Source organism: Pan paniscus, chromosome 8, assembly GCF_029289425.2.
Source record: "Pan paniscus chromosome 8, NHGRI_mPanPan1-v2.0_pri, whole genome shotgun sequence".
NCBI classification, from domain to species: domain Eukaryota; kingdom Metazoa; phylum Chordata; class Mammalia; order Primates; family Hominidae; genus Pan; species Pan paniscus.
In genome coordinates this window covers 61,098,688-61,113,815 of record NC_073257.2, presented here as the reverse complement: position 1 = coordinate 61,113,815, position 15,128 = coordinate 61,098,688, and the positions used below count along the sequence as shown (strand labels likewise).

Here is a 15,128-nt window from a genome sequence, read left to right as displayed (position 1 = left end):
GCTCTTTTCTCTGAGTGCCCAGGTAATTGCACTTTTCTCTGCTATGGAGATGCAGCCCCTGGATCCTTAATAAATGTCAAGCAATACCAGAGTAATAATCATATTTCCAGCTATAATGACAAACAACTGGCGCTCCGAGCGGGTGAAGAGGGACCAGACCACCACAGCGCAATTCATCTCTTGTTAAATTCACTCACATATTAATTTCTGAGATGAACGGTGGTTTCTAATTTGTCTTTTTTGAACTGTGATGTTTTTATTAAATTCAATCGTCATGAGTACATGAAGAATGACTACTTAAAAAAAAATCCACACTGGTATAGCAAAAGACAAATCCTTTAAAATTGCAGGCACCATGCCTTCTCAAGGAAGCCATCCTCTCTCCTCTCTGCTTTCCTCTGTGGGTGTCAGGGCCTCTGCGAGCCTTAGACAGGTGGGAGGTGTCGCCACGCTGGCCTTCCCTGAACTCGCCTATTCTCACCCCATCTCTGTCGGCCTCATCCTCACAGGTAATGTTCTTAAAGACTCACACCCCCTCAGGCAGGGCAAGAAGGTTAGGGATTACTGGAGGGGGTTTGAATAAGAGATGAATGTGAAGATCTACCCTGGGGGCAGACGAGTTTCAGCCCATGCAAACATCTTTCCCTGAATATGTATTGAGACGTGAGGCACTGATATGGACTAAACCGTGTTCCCCCCAACTCATATGTTGAAGCCCTAACCCCTACTACCTCAGAATGTGACAGTATTTGGAGACAGGGCCTTTAAAGAGGTGATAAAGTTAAAGTGAAGCCATTAGGATGGGTCCTAATCCTACGTGACTGGTGTACTTATAACAGGAGATGAGGACAGGGTCATGTACAGAGGACAGACCACGTGAGGACACGGGGAAGGCAGCATATCTGAGCCGGAAAAGAGGCCTCAGGGGAAACCAGCCCCTCCATCACTTTCCTCTCGGACCTCTAGCCTCCAGGACTGCGAGACAATAAATGTCTGTAGTTTATGCCACCCTGGCTGGGGTACTTTGTTATGGCTGTCCCAGGAAACTAATATAGGAACTTTCACTCCAAATAATTCTCCCCTAGCACTGAGGCACCTGGACCCCAAAAACTGACAGATTTCAAAGACAGATCACAACCAGGGCTGGAGTCTATGGGGAGATCTCTTCTTCGGGCTTTATGAAGAGCAAAAATGTCACCCTGGTCAGTACTGCCCCATTGCTGCTACTTCAGAATAGAGCCGTTGGCAGCACTGGCTGCAAGCTGCACCCACTCCAGGAGCTTCCTGAGGCCACCCAACCACATGCCAGCTCTAGGATGCTTCACAGCCACTCTTCCTGATGTTCTTGGAAGCCACGCTGTGACTAGCCAATACGTTAGTCCTACTGTGTGACTCACCACTGGGCTGCCTGAGGGTCATAGGTAAACTGGTCAATATCAACATTTCTCCCTCCTTTAGGCTGGGTCCCCATAGATGCAGCCATTGTGCATAAAAAATAGGTAAGCCTGAAATAGATGAACCTGGCTTCTTCCTAGCAGTCTCTTTTCAGCCAGTGATTCGCAGCACCTGCTCTAGTTCAGGCCCTGTGCAAACCCGAAGGCCTTCAAGATGGGCACGGAACAAGGCTTGCCCACCAGGAACTTAAAGCTCTTGTGAGGGAGTAAATGAGAAAATGACTTGCCCACAGAGGGGGCCACACCGGCTCACAGCCAGGCTGGAGAGGGCTTGGTGGGCTTTCAGAAGGGACAGTATCCCTGCAGGCCTCCTCTAAGCAGAGAGGACCACATTTTCCCAAGGGTAGAGATGGGAGAAAATAGCTTGCGCTACTACAAAATATGGAAGTGGGCCTGCCTGGAGCAAAGATGCCATGTGGGAATGTGACAGGAAATGAACTTGGATAAGCAGCTGGGGTCAGCTACACGAGGCTTCTTAACTCCATTGGTACAAGTCTGAGTCTGCACAGCTTGGAAACTAATGATGGTTTTTGATCAGGGGCATGACATCGTCAGCTCAGATCTTTAGAAACTCACAGTGGGGGTGACATGATGGCAGGATGGGGCAGAGTCAGCTGTGAGGCAGAGGCCATCTGCTTTGCTCACCCCGTGTCCCTATTCTCCAGCCCTGGACCTGGCTGTTGGCAGAAGCACAGTTGATGGATGAGGAATGGATGCGTGTACCCTCTTGCCTACCACTCCACAGTGGCATTCAGGAAGCTGGAGCACAGTGCTGGTATGTGATGGTGAGTCTTTAGAGACTGTATATTCAAGCTCTGAATTTCCTAGGAATTGACTTTCTTCTATGATTATTTTCTTTCCTGATCTCATTTCCTTATTTTATTGCACACATCCTCATCTAGAGGTACCATAAAGCCTCTGGGGAGAGAGTCAGAATATAAATAAATACATAAAATTAAGATGAACTGGATAGGATACTCCAGTAATGCCAAGACAGCACCTGGCCCACAAGGCAGATGATCACGAGGGTCCATCCTTTGCATCTGGAGGGGGCTCTTCCTCACCATCAACCTGCCCTCACATCTTTCCTCCTCCACCTCCTCCTCCAAGTCTCAGATCAAGCTCCTCCAAACCAGACTTGCACCCTCTCTCTTCTGGGCCCCTCTTTTTACAGCATAATTATTTCACCAGCCTAGAAGCAGGAGGACCTCCTGGGGCAGGGACTGTGCCCTTTTTCATCAGTATTCCCTGGCCTTAACCCAAGGGCCTGGAACATGGCAGGAAATCATGAGTGTGTGGGGGAGGTTGAAGGAAGCCCTCTCAGAGTGGGGACAGGGGTTTGGTAGAGGAGAAGGAGAGCTAGAGCCAGATGAAAATACAGATATAGAGGCCACAGATATAGAGTTACAGACAACTTTCCCAATTCCCTGAAGAACTTGGAATGATGCTTGGTGGCCGGCTCCTGCCACCACCTCTGAGCCACTCCCACTTCCCAAGGGGTGTCTGTGCCCAGCCACATGGGCCTCTCTCTGCTCTCAAATATACAAGCCCATTTGTACCCCGGAGCTTTGGCATTTGCTGGGTCCTTTCCCAAGCTCTCCTCCCCCAGATGTTGGAGGGCCGCTCCTTCATCTCTCATTATCACCTCCTTGGAGAAGCTTTCTTGGACCTTCCAACCTACAGCCATCACAAGGTTAAGTCTCTGGCGCATCATCTAGGTCTTTCAGATTACTTTATGTACCTAGAATTATCTCATGCATTCCCATGTGCTTGCCATCTGCTTCCCCTCAAACAGAGTGTGGGAGCCTTATCTGTTTTACTCACAGTCACCTGAGCTGCACAGCAGGCCTTAGGCTTGAGGAATCCCTTAAATCCAGAGTGGATCAGACTCAGGCTTGTTCAATTGCTCTTTCGTTTGACTTAAAGATCTTAACCATTGCCACTGTCACTCCCTATGATAGTGGATACACAAGCACCTGGGAGCCCCAAGTCTCACTCTTGGGCCAGGGCTGGACTCGGTGCTTTTCTTTTTTTTTCGAGAAGGAGCTTTGCTGTTGTCACCTAGGCTGGAGGGCAATGGCTCAATCTCGGCTCACTGCAACCTCTGCCTCCAGGGTTCAAGCAATTATCCTGCCTCAGCCTCCCGAGTAGCTGGGATTACAGGGGTGTGCCATCACACCCAGCTACTTTTTGTATTATTAGTAGAGACGGGGTTTCATCATATTGGCCAGGCCGGTCTCAAACTCCTGACCTCAGGTGATCCACTCGCCTTGGTCTCCCAAAGTGCTGGAATTACAAGTGTGAGCCACTGCACCCGGCCTGGACTCAGTGCTTTCTTCTGCTGTCTCCCCTCTCTCCTCCACATTCCATCTCTCCTTCCTTCTTTGCCAGGCCCAAGAGCCAAGTTTACATCAACCCCCATCAACAACAATGAAGAGAAGAAAATTTCAGAACTTCCTGTTCTGAGACTTTGAAAGACTTTTTTAATTAACCAAAATGGTTTCTCATAATAGATGGGTCCCAGGGCGAGAAGGCGGCTGTAACTCATGCGGCAGGCGCCAGGCGCCAGGCGGCCCGGATGTGAGTGGGGGGCCTAGCGGGTTGTGAATGGCAGCAGTGCCTCAGGAGGGCCCAGACTGATTCTCCCCTCCACGGCCATCTGCCATTTTATCTTTTAGTTTGGGACGCTTCTGTCTTTTGAATGCTAGAGCATTTTTGCCTTGATGAATATGTTTTTGAAAATACTTAATGTAGATAAATACACAAAAATGTGTTTCCTCATAACTCATAATTTTTGAAAATTAAAAACATCTCCTGGGATGGTGATACCTTTCCCCCCAACCACTACTCTAATTTTCAGAATGCAGGTACATCTTACATTGGGAAGTCCAGTATATCTTAATCTGAACCTCAAAATAGATGCTTGCATGTAAGTATCCTTTAAAGAACTACATTCGATTTTCAAAAGGATTCAACCCAGTATTCCTTTAAGTTGCTAGATCCCTAAATTAATTTTAAATCTGTTTTACTTTACAAAATCTTGATACATACAGTATACATTTTTTTTCTGAAATCCATCTACTGTTATTTATTTATTTATTTTTGGATGTCATCTAACTTGGGAGATAAACAAGCAGACTATAAGGACTCCTTAAATATAAGGACCATGTGTCATCTCTGTGTTCATAGAAAGGAGTGCTATGCCTACTCAATACTCCATGTATTGTTGAATTGCAAATGGTAAAGTATTTAAGTAAATTAAAATATTGCAAGTTGACCTGCAGATGTGGACTCTGTATTACTCAATTTTTTCCTCAATCACAGCCTTCATATATGGCATATAAACACAGCCTGGCTTTGCAATAAACTAAGTCATTATAGAGGAGAAAGAAACAAGAATATCAGCAAATACCTAGCAGATGGAGGTGAGATCTGGTTAATCTTTCCAAACTAGATGTTTCCGTTCAGGTCGAAGTTGTTGGGGAAGGAACTGAGTATATGTCCCTAAGGACTTTTCGGTATCATTTAGATACAATGCACCTTTAAACGGGCAGTGGTTGTTACCTGGATGAGAACATTCCATTGATTCGTGGAGCTTGCATAACCTCAGTGCCTTCCTTGTTGGAAGGGTTTTCAGACCATAGTCTTGTTGCCAAAAGCAAACCAACTTTAACCCCGTTTTTTGGCAGGCTGCATGGCCAAAAGAACAGTCAAAGAGATGGCATTTGGGTCACTCTCAGATTGCAGAACCCATGGTAGAGAGACAGACTCCTCCTTCAGCAACAGTTGTAGACCAGGAAGAGTGTGACTGGCAGGAGATAGGCAAGCAAGCCAGGGACAAAGCAAGTCACTGTAGCTACTGACTATTCATTAAGTGTGTGGACTTTGCACTTAAGTCACAACATGGCAGACTACATTTTAAGATAAGGTTTAAGAACAAGAACCAACATTTCTGGTACAGGAAATTTTTATCAACTAGCTGAGGTAGGAGCTTGCTGCACATTAGGAGAAGATCAGCATCATCCGGTTTAAGCATCAGGGTCCCTTTGTTAGTTCAGGTTCTCTGCTAGCCCAGCCATTGTCCTTCGAGTGAACTTGCAGGAGAAAGCCCCTCTGGACAGTCAAATGAGAACAAGGCGTCCTCCTCTGGGCAGCCGCGGACCACACCACAGCTCAGGGCCTGCTGCAGAGCTCAGAAGTCAGGACACACCTGGCGACTGCTGTCTCGTCTGGCACAGGCGACCATTCCCTGCAGTGAGGACACTGCTTGCCACAGACCAGCTGGTTTCACATCTACCACCAGCTGCTGTGCAATGATGATGCCTGTCTTTCTCTGCTTGGGCCCTCAGGATAGCTGCCCGCACCCACATTGATGGGCTGTTAGTGGTTCTGCCAGTTCTATTCAGAGTCAGGCCCTGACACTGATCCTTTTAAGGGGACAAAAGACAGTCTCCCTTAGACCTCTGTATTTGCTTTGCATTTATCTCAAATCTTCTCCACACAAAACTGAGGGGCCTGGATCCAGTACCAATTATTCCTGGAAAAATCATCCAAGAAGAAGTTGAGGGAGTTTGATGTCATGAGTAGAGACTTTCTCTTCTCATCTGCATCAGGTGACATCAGCTTGATGCTCAAGTGGTCCGGCATCTTCATGTACAAAGATAACAGAGTGGACATCACATCCACTGAACTAGCTGCTTTATTAAAAGATAGGCATTCAGGATTCAATCAGAATTGTTTTAAAAATGAAAGCTATGGAGACTTGAACATGCTGGCTTCTATCTTGGGTAGCCTGTTTCCAGCAGGTGTGCAGTGACTCTGTGATGTTTCAGGAAGACCCCTAATCTAAGAAGGTTACTGCATTTAGCACTACAGTGTGCCCATTCCAGTTATAATATTTTATCAGAAGCCATCATGATCTCAGATGGAGAATATTCCATTGATTCACAGGGCTTGCACAAGCTCCATGTCTGCTCTCTGCCCTAAGAAAGCAGGAAAATGTGAACTTACAACTAAGGATGGCTGGACTTCAAGTTTGATATGTGCAGTTTCTCTTTCCTGCATGGGTAAGGGAATGTGCGTAACCTATTTTCAGCAAGTCATGGATGATATTCCCTGAACCTAACCTGACAGAAAACATACATTAGAAGATTTGCCCTAAAATACCTTTAAAGGGAAAGCTCAGCTAGAGAATTTAAGGCAGGAATTACAGAAACTTTTCCGAAAAAAAAAATCAGTTGTAATATGTTTAAACATGAAGGACACAAATATAAACAAACATTAAATAAAATGATCAAATAAGAAAAAAGCACAAAACGATCAAATAAGAAAAAAGCACAAAGTGCAGTAACAAATATATCAATGGCACAGTCTGTGTCTTATAGTACTTATTACCTTGCTACCACTCAAGAGCTGAACAGTCCAATGGAAACTTTAATATATACCACTAGCAGCAAAATAACTGCTTTTATTGAAGAAGAAACAAACAAAAACTGTGTTGCTCTAAGCAATTTTGAAATGAATATCTAATTCAAAACTTCCCCTGTGCATATAATTGCATGCTAATTTACATTTTAATTACTTCCTAAGAAATCAAAAGCATTTGTTGACAGTAGAACATAATGTCAACTTCACGGTGCTCTGTTGGTGGATGCTTAATGAACTTAATTAGATAATTAGTGATGTTAATTATCCTTCTATTATGAAGATAAAGATGTCTCACAAATGATGCACTCAGTAAAGAAACATCATTAAATGTATCAGTGTTTGCTTTGTTCATTTACATGTATTTTTCAGACTCCTATAACAGACACTTGTGATAGACCAGAGACACTTAAGACTTCCTTAAAATGGAAAAAGAAAAACCACTGTCTTTCTTCATCCAGCTCTTATCCTTCCCCCTTATTCTGGATACTAATGCTGTACTGATGATGTTGCCACTTTTTCAAAATCTGGGCTGTAGGGAACTCTCGTCCTTGTTCAGTTCTGCTGCTGAGTTTCTGGTGCAATTGATCAGACTCCTTCCTGCTTCCTTCTCACTGGTGTGATAGGTGAATTCTAATGTCAATTGCTTGCACAATGGGATGTGTCTGTGTGTGGGGGGGGGGTGTGTGTGCATGTACACGTTTGTGTGTGAGAGAGAAAGAGAGTGGGGGTGTGTGTGTGTGTGCGTGAGAGAGGTGTGTGTGTGTGTGTGTATGTGTATGTGTGTGTGTGTGTCAAGGGAAGAGCAAAAATGAGAGAGGAGGCTCTGGTTGAATGTCCAGAAAACCTAAAAGGATAATGGAGCCCCTCCCCACCACCCCAGGCTGGTTGAATTTCCCTGATGCTGCAGTGTGTCCCCACCTCCATCACCAGACTCTGTCCCTCTGAGGAAGGTCATTCTGGGTGCGGCGTAGGAAGCACAGCTGCCTGCAAGACTGAGGGCAATGATACAGGCCACATAGACTTTACTTTCAGTTGAAGTGAAAACAGAAACTTTTGAGGTTTAAAAAATAACACTAGACTTCATTACATTTTTGTTCCTTCCTTGCCCCCAAATACCACCATAATCAGAGCATAATGGATATCCCGTCTGGAAATATTCCTAGCCCAGACAGTACGATGAAGAGCTCTCAGGCCAGGCTGGGAGAGAGGCATTATTTTTAGGGTCAGTTATCTCAGGAAAAGCACCAAGAGCAAAGAGGTCCTTGGCAGCATTGCCCACCACAATTAAGAAAACCAATATTCCATTTAGCAGAAGGTCTTAGAACATGGCTCGCGGCAGTAGAGCAGTTTATACTTTTCAAAGTGTTTTTTAAATTATACTTTCCTTTCTGAGTGGTTTTATTTATCTAACAGATAGTCCTCTTTAATTACTTACTCAAAAGACTTTTCCTCCCACTGAATACAACTGCGTTTTCCAACAATACAGCATTGTGATTTCTTAGAAACACTGTTTTCAGGTTTTCTGAGTCTCCCTTGTCTTTTCTGTGGTTTTTAATAATTTATCCCTCCAGCCTGCTTTCTCTTGATCTGTGGATACAAGCTGGCCTTTCTGCTTTCCTGCCATGCCAGTAAGAACCTATCACAGGATCTCACCTCTCTCTGGGTCCTCTGACTCTTGCATTTTAGAAATCCTCACGTGTCTTCATTTTCCTCCAGGTTTGGGCCACCTACCTCCAAATCCCTCTCTTAAAGTCATATTCATCTCCTGGGGAGACCCTTCTCTCTTTCCCACGAACATTATGTTGAATCTACTACAACTTTAAGTAAAAATGTTTCACACGATGACCTTCTGAATATCAGATTTTAAAAATGTCATGCAACCCTTTAAAGATCTTTAACTCTTTTTCAGAAGAATTTCTCGGAGAATTCTGACTTCTGTTTTCACAACTGCATTTTGACATCCTCAGCTCAGCTCTGTTGTACCACTTACTTCCCCTGCATTTCAAACCAGTTCTTTCTATTTTCAAAAATCCATTCTCACTCCCAGTACTCTCTGGGATCGTGAGCTTTTTATCCCAGGGAAGTGAAATCTGAGGCCTGCGCCTGGAGTGCTGCTCAGCTCCTGAACATGGAGAGCCCAAGCATTTAACTAGAAAGCAGCTGTGTCATTGCAGAGCTTATTGCCTTTCTTCCTGAAACTGCAGCATGGGATTCTCCAAGGCTCAACGTGCCCTCAGCCTCAGCAAGACCCTCCTCTCATCAGCAGGAGATAAACACAAACGTGCCAGCAAGCAAGACCAGGTGCTACTTGATCACTCCCGCAATGATGGCTAAAGCCTTCCAGTTCTGCACATTTGCTTTCCTCTCTGCAATCTCTATTTGGGCCCCATGATTTCTTTAAAGAGAAAATAAGCATACAGAAACAGTAATGCATGAAATAATACGATGTCTGGGATGTTGCTTCAGAATTATTCAGTGCACAGGGGGGAAGTGGGAAGTCATAAGGAGAGAAAATTGGCCATGAGTTGAAAATTGTTGAAGTCAAGTGATGGATAGATTCATGGGGATTCATCACATTATTTTACTACTTATGTATATGTTTGAGAATTTCCACAATGATTTTTTTTTTTCAAAAAGATAATGGGTGAAGTGCTCAGAGGGGATAGTCAACAACATCATTTCCCTCACCGAGGACCTCAGCCAGAGCTGCCCTTAACAGAGCTGTCACTGAGTTGCTGGCCTCAGTCAGCATCTTGTCCTCTGCCGGGGCAGAGCTACTTCATGCTAGGGTGGGTGACGGCAGGTCTGGCACCTGGTCAGGGAAGGAGCTGATGGCAGACCCCAGGCACCCTGCCCACATAAGTGCCCTGCCTCTGAAGTCTCCAAGGCGCCCAATGGTGGGCACTGCTGGTTTCATCGGAGGTCTCATAGGGCAGCCTTTAGGGGACCCCCGAGAAAGGTGTGGGGCAAACTTCTAATGTTCCCCTGTCCTTGCCAGGGCAGATGTAGAATTCCTACGGAAAGCTTTTACTTTTTTTTAGCAATTCCAGTGGATCATCCTCACGCTTCTGGTGCCCTCTCATCCCATTCTGTTAATTCTTACACAGCCCTGACTTCCCTGCGTGGGCCATTTCAGTTTGCTAATATCTGGCTTTGAAAACAGCAACTGGAAGCTTGCTCAGCTATCTCCTAAAGCCATGGAATTGTGGGGAACACAGGGCTCTGCCCTCCTCCGTGTGAATCCTGTTCTTCTATAAGTCCCCCAATCTTTGCTGGCAGGCTGGTGAGTGGGTCCCCCTCCTCTGGTGGGGCCTGCCTGGCCCACTGCCTGGGATAGCTGTCCATATGTATACAGTTGATCCCAGGATGAAAGTGGGCTGAAATCCAGCTTATGCTCTATGTACACAGGTCAGGGGCTGCCCAGAGAGACTCCCACCCCTTTAAGGGCTGGAAGTCACCTTGTACTCTCAACCCCACTCCTCTGGTTCTTATTTTTCTCCACTCTCTGTGGAATCCCACAGAGCCATCTGAATGCCAGACTTCCCCCCCCAGGTGCTGTCTCTTCTCAGAGCCAGGCCTGCCCTGGGTGGCCCTCTTTTCTCACCTGTCCCAGCCTCACTTGAACAGAATTTTCTGTGTGTTATCGTTGTTCACTACTCCAGCTACAGCTACTGCAGCCCCCACTATCTCCCACCTGAATCACACTACAGCCCCCTGCTACCCACAGTTTGGCTCCCCACCAGGGGCCCTCACCTGTAATCTCACCTATAGGAGCAGATGCCATGCCTCTGTTTAACCTCTCACCTACAGGTAAACATGAGTGTCTAGGCTGGCCTGTGGTACCCCCTGACCTGGCTTTTACCCACTGCCTTGGCCCCTTTCTTACCACCTGTTATGCCTCTGGCCTTCTCCCTGCCCGAGAGCTCTCCTCTGCACAGGCTTTGACCTTCCTCCTCCCAGACTCAGCTCTAGGCATCACCTCCTCCATGGCCCCTTCCTAACCAGCTTCCAGCTCCCTGACTCCTATGCACATTTTCTGATTGCTAATGCTTTTATATAAACAGATGATGACACACATTGCATTTTAGAATATTTTCAATTTTCATAAAAGTTACAAAGATAGTAGAGCGTTTTCATCTACCCTTCACCTGTTTTCCTATAAAGTTATTAACATCCCACATTGCCATGGTGTACCTGTCAAAACTAAGAAACCAACATTGGTTGTTGATGTCTTTTCAGCTGTTTTTAAACAAGGAAGTCTGGAATTGAGTACGTAAGCAGAGCTGAATCCACGGCTGTGAAGAGGGGAGCTGGCCAGCCTGTGCAGTCTGGATTCTTCAGGCAGATGGTGGACATGAGAAAGTGGCCTGCACCCTGAGTTGCCCTTTGGTGGCCTCAAGGGAGTCCAAGTTCCCAACCTCTGTCCAACAAGCTGACACTCACAGACTTCTAGAGATAGTGGGTGATGTCACAATTTGATCCCAGAGGGGACTGTGATGGGGTCAGGGGGAGAAGAAGAAGAAATAACATCTATCAAATCAGCCCTGCCTCAAAGTTCAGCTCACCCACCAGGAATAAAACATTTTCTACTGAAAATGAAGATAGGTAAGAGGAATTATGAATTCTATATCATATGTCTCACTCCAAGGAACAATTTGTCAGTGCTATAGGGCTGTCAGCTGCTGACATGATAAGGAATAACACCAAATGAATAATGTTTCCTCCAATACCAACTCCTTTAATTACAAGCCTCTTCTTTCCAGAAGAGAGACAGAAGATGCAGAAACCCCAATTTCATGCACTTGTGCCTGAATAATGTCTCCGTGCTGCTTTTTCCAGATGGCGACCTTCTCACTGGAGGGACTAATGATGTGGGCATATTTAGGGAAAAACCAATAACGGAGTCTTTAACCTTCAACAACAAAAAGCATGTTGTACAAAATGTTCCTTAGGATACATTAGAAAATATCAATTACATTGCTCACTGAGGTGTAATCAGCTGTAATAATCAAAATTAATTTTTAAAAATAATTAAACAGACCCCAGGGCAAATAGTTGATGCTCTTATCCTATGACATCACAGTGTACATATGTACCTGAGAAGTTGTGCCTTCTGTTAGCGACAAAGTCATCTCACAGAGTTGAGTGATGGATGCAGTGTCTGAAAGCTGGCAAGTTTCATCTCAGCAAAAGGAGGGGGAGCATCTATCCCCTTGCTCTAAGCACTTCCATCTGCATTCTTTAAGGGCCTACCGTGTAGCAGGCACTGTGCCCATCCAAGACTGAGTTACCAGTACAAGGTGTTGCTAAGCAAAGATGCAGTTAATTTTAAAAATTAAAACGTAGTCCTTGTTTCAAAAATAATGTGTCTTTTAAAATCTACAAGATAATTTAAAGTGTAGAAAGAAAAAATCAAATTGAAGGGAAAGTGGGGTCAGTGGAGAAGAATGAAGCCAGGGAGAAGGTATCTATGTATGCATTTGTATGCGTAGGTGGCTCAAAAATTTATCCCACTAGTTGTGTGCAATTACAAAAGCTTAACCATGCTTATCTCTCTCAGTTTCTGAGTGTCCAGATCAAAGACAGAAACACAATCTGTTGCTAAATTTCTGCTCTTCTTGAGTTGCTAAAAGTAGTTCTTCCTGGTGCTAAAAGGTGAGGGAGACATTCCCCGTGGCTGCCTGGAAGCTGGGGTGGCTGCGGGTGACTCCCTCCACTTCAGTTCAGCCACACTGGCCTTTGCTGCCCAGCACACACACACCTCAGTGACATTGCCCAACTGTCCTCTCTGCCTGATCCTCTTTCCCAGAGCATCTCAAAGCTCATGTTCTTCATAAATTATCTTCTCTGCTCCAAGGCATCCTTGCCAAAGATGACTTTGCCGACCTTCTCCATCTGAATAAGCCCAGCCCCTCTCTCGCCACCCTCCCTGCCTTACCCTGCATGGTTTTTCCTCATTGCCATCAGTTCTCCCAATATTTACAAATGTATTTGCTTATTGTCTATCTTACTTCCTAGACTGCAGCTCCTTGAGAGAAGAGAATATGTCAGTTTGGTTCTCTGCTGTAACTTCAATGCTGAGAGCAAGGTACAGAGTAAGCGCTCAATAAATATTTGTTGAATGAACAAGTGAATAAGACCTCAATGGATATAGAAGACAAAATCTTCAGCAGCCTGCCCTCACCCAAGACAGAGCCGGCTTTGGATATTCTTTCTCCCAGATCTCTCAATGTGAGCCAAGAGCAAACTGTTAAAAGCCACTTGGGACACCTATGTGGCCCTAAACATGGCGGTCTACTCAGGCTTCTTTCATACGAGCTGTTGCTCAACGCATGTCCCCAGGACTTGGAGGCAGCTGAGCTGTGTCAATGAGAGTGACTAGAGGGGAAGGAAGAAGGGCACTGGCAAGAGGCAGCATCAACAGGTGTGAGGGTTCCCATGAGATGAATGCCCATGCCCAGCACCCTAACATCCCTTCCCTAGCTCCCAGCCAGGCTGTCCTGACCTCCTGGGGACAATGGCCAAGGAAGAGAAGCTCCATGATGAAGCCAAGGAAAGAGGGGCTGGGCCCCTTCTGTCTCAAGTGACACTGGTCAGGAACAGGTATCTGGGCACAAGTGGGAATGCTCCAAGTTTTAGGACTTGGTACACATATCACCTATAGGATGATCTTGACCTTGGCAGAGAGAGCTAGAAGGCCAAATGGAATTTGTAAACAGTCTCCTATTTCTAAAGCATTTACAGCTTCCAAGGGCTCCACATGCTCTATTATAAACAGCATATTCCCAGTGGTAAGTTCAGGAATGAAAGCTCTGAGAAGTTCCATAAATTCCCTAAGGTCCTCCTCAGCAGCACAAAGATGGGATCCTATCTTCACTCTGACATTTAATGACTGAAAAGCCCTTAACTTTCTTTTTTTTTTTTTTTTTCAGATTCAGCTTCCACATTTTTATAACAAGGCTATAATACCTGTCTGATGCAGCTATTATAAAATCTGAGTGAGTTACTCACACATTCATGTATTCAATCAGTGAGTCTATCAATGAACTTATCGAACAGTGCCTTTAACAAGTCAATTCCCTGAGAATACAGCCTGAATAAGACATGTGCTTTGCCCTTAGCTCTTAGCATCAGGTAGCTGGTCAGCCCAGCCATTCATTTCTGGACTTCCCTTCTATGTCTGGACTCTTTCTAGGCCCTGAAGCCTATGATTCCCAAAGCCTGGGAAAAGAAAGGCCTTTTCCTCGGCTGCCTGGGCACTTACAGGCAGTTACAGATTCTGAGCTGGTGGGATTTAGGCTCCACCTCATTTCCCAAATTCATGGGCCAAGAGCTGGGATTATGTTAATGTGTCTGTCAGCTGTCAACTTTACCTCCCTGGGGAACCTTTCTGGGTTCTCACAGTTATTTATCCCACTGGGGAGTTAAGTAAACTGCCCAAGGTCTCCTGACCCTACAGCCATGTCTAGCAAAAACCACAGTCCACTTCTGAAGAAATCAGTGCCCCTGGCATTATAATATATCACTGGCATTAGAATATATCACAGATCATGCATTTCCAAAAGAGCCTCAGCAACATTTCCAGTCCCACATGTTCCTGCAGAACCTCGTCACTCCCCCATGAGAAGGTGGAGTCTATTTCCCTTCCCTTGAACCTGGGCAGAATTTTTTCCCCATCTTGATGGAGGTGACACTGCATGGCTCCTGAAGCTAGATCATAAAAGGTAATGCAGTTTCTGCCTGGTGAGCTCTCTCTCTCCATTGTCTTTTGAAACCCTGCTACCATGCTGTAAGGAAGCCCAGTTCACATGAGGAGGCCATGTGTAGGTGTTCTAGCCAACAGCGCCTCTTAAGGTCTCAGACGAAAGCCAGCACCAGCCACCAGATATATGAGTAACTCAGCCTTCCAATGATTCCCACCGAGGCCCCAGACACTGTGGGGCAGAGATAACCTGTCCCCCCACCCACTGTACTCCATATACCTTACAACAATGTTCCTGATCTCTCTCTCTCTCTGTCTCTCTCTCTCACACACACACACACACACATTGTTGGCGCCAATGAGTTTTAGGAAGACTTGTTTTGCAGGTTTTGAGAAATTGATTAGAAAACCCCAACGGGTCTGCCCCACACAGTAAAGAGGGCCTACCCAACACAGTCAAAGTGGCCCAACCCTGTGTCTCCTGGCAATGAAGTGAATGTTTCTGTCCACCTTTGCTGGGCTCACACCCCTAGCTGCTGCTGAGT

General features: G+C 45.6%; 1 protein-coding gene across 3 annotated transcripts in view; it reads right to left on the bottom strand.

Moving 5' to 3' along the window:
• Positions 1-15,128, bottom strand: part of WDFY4 (WDFY family member 4) — a 300,371-nt gene that overhangs the window by 137,064 nt on the left and 148,179 nt on the right. The window lies entirely within an intron of this gene.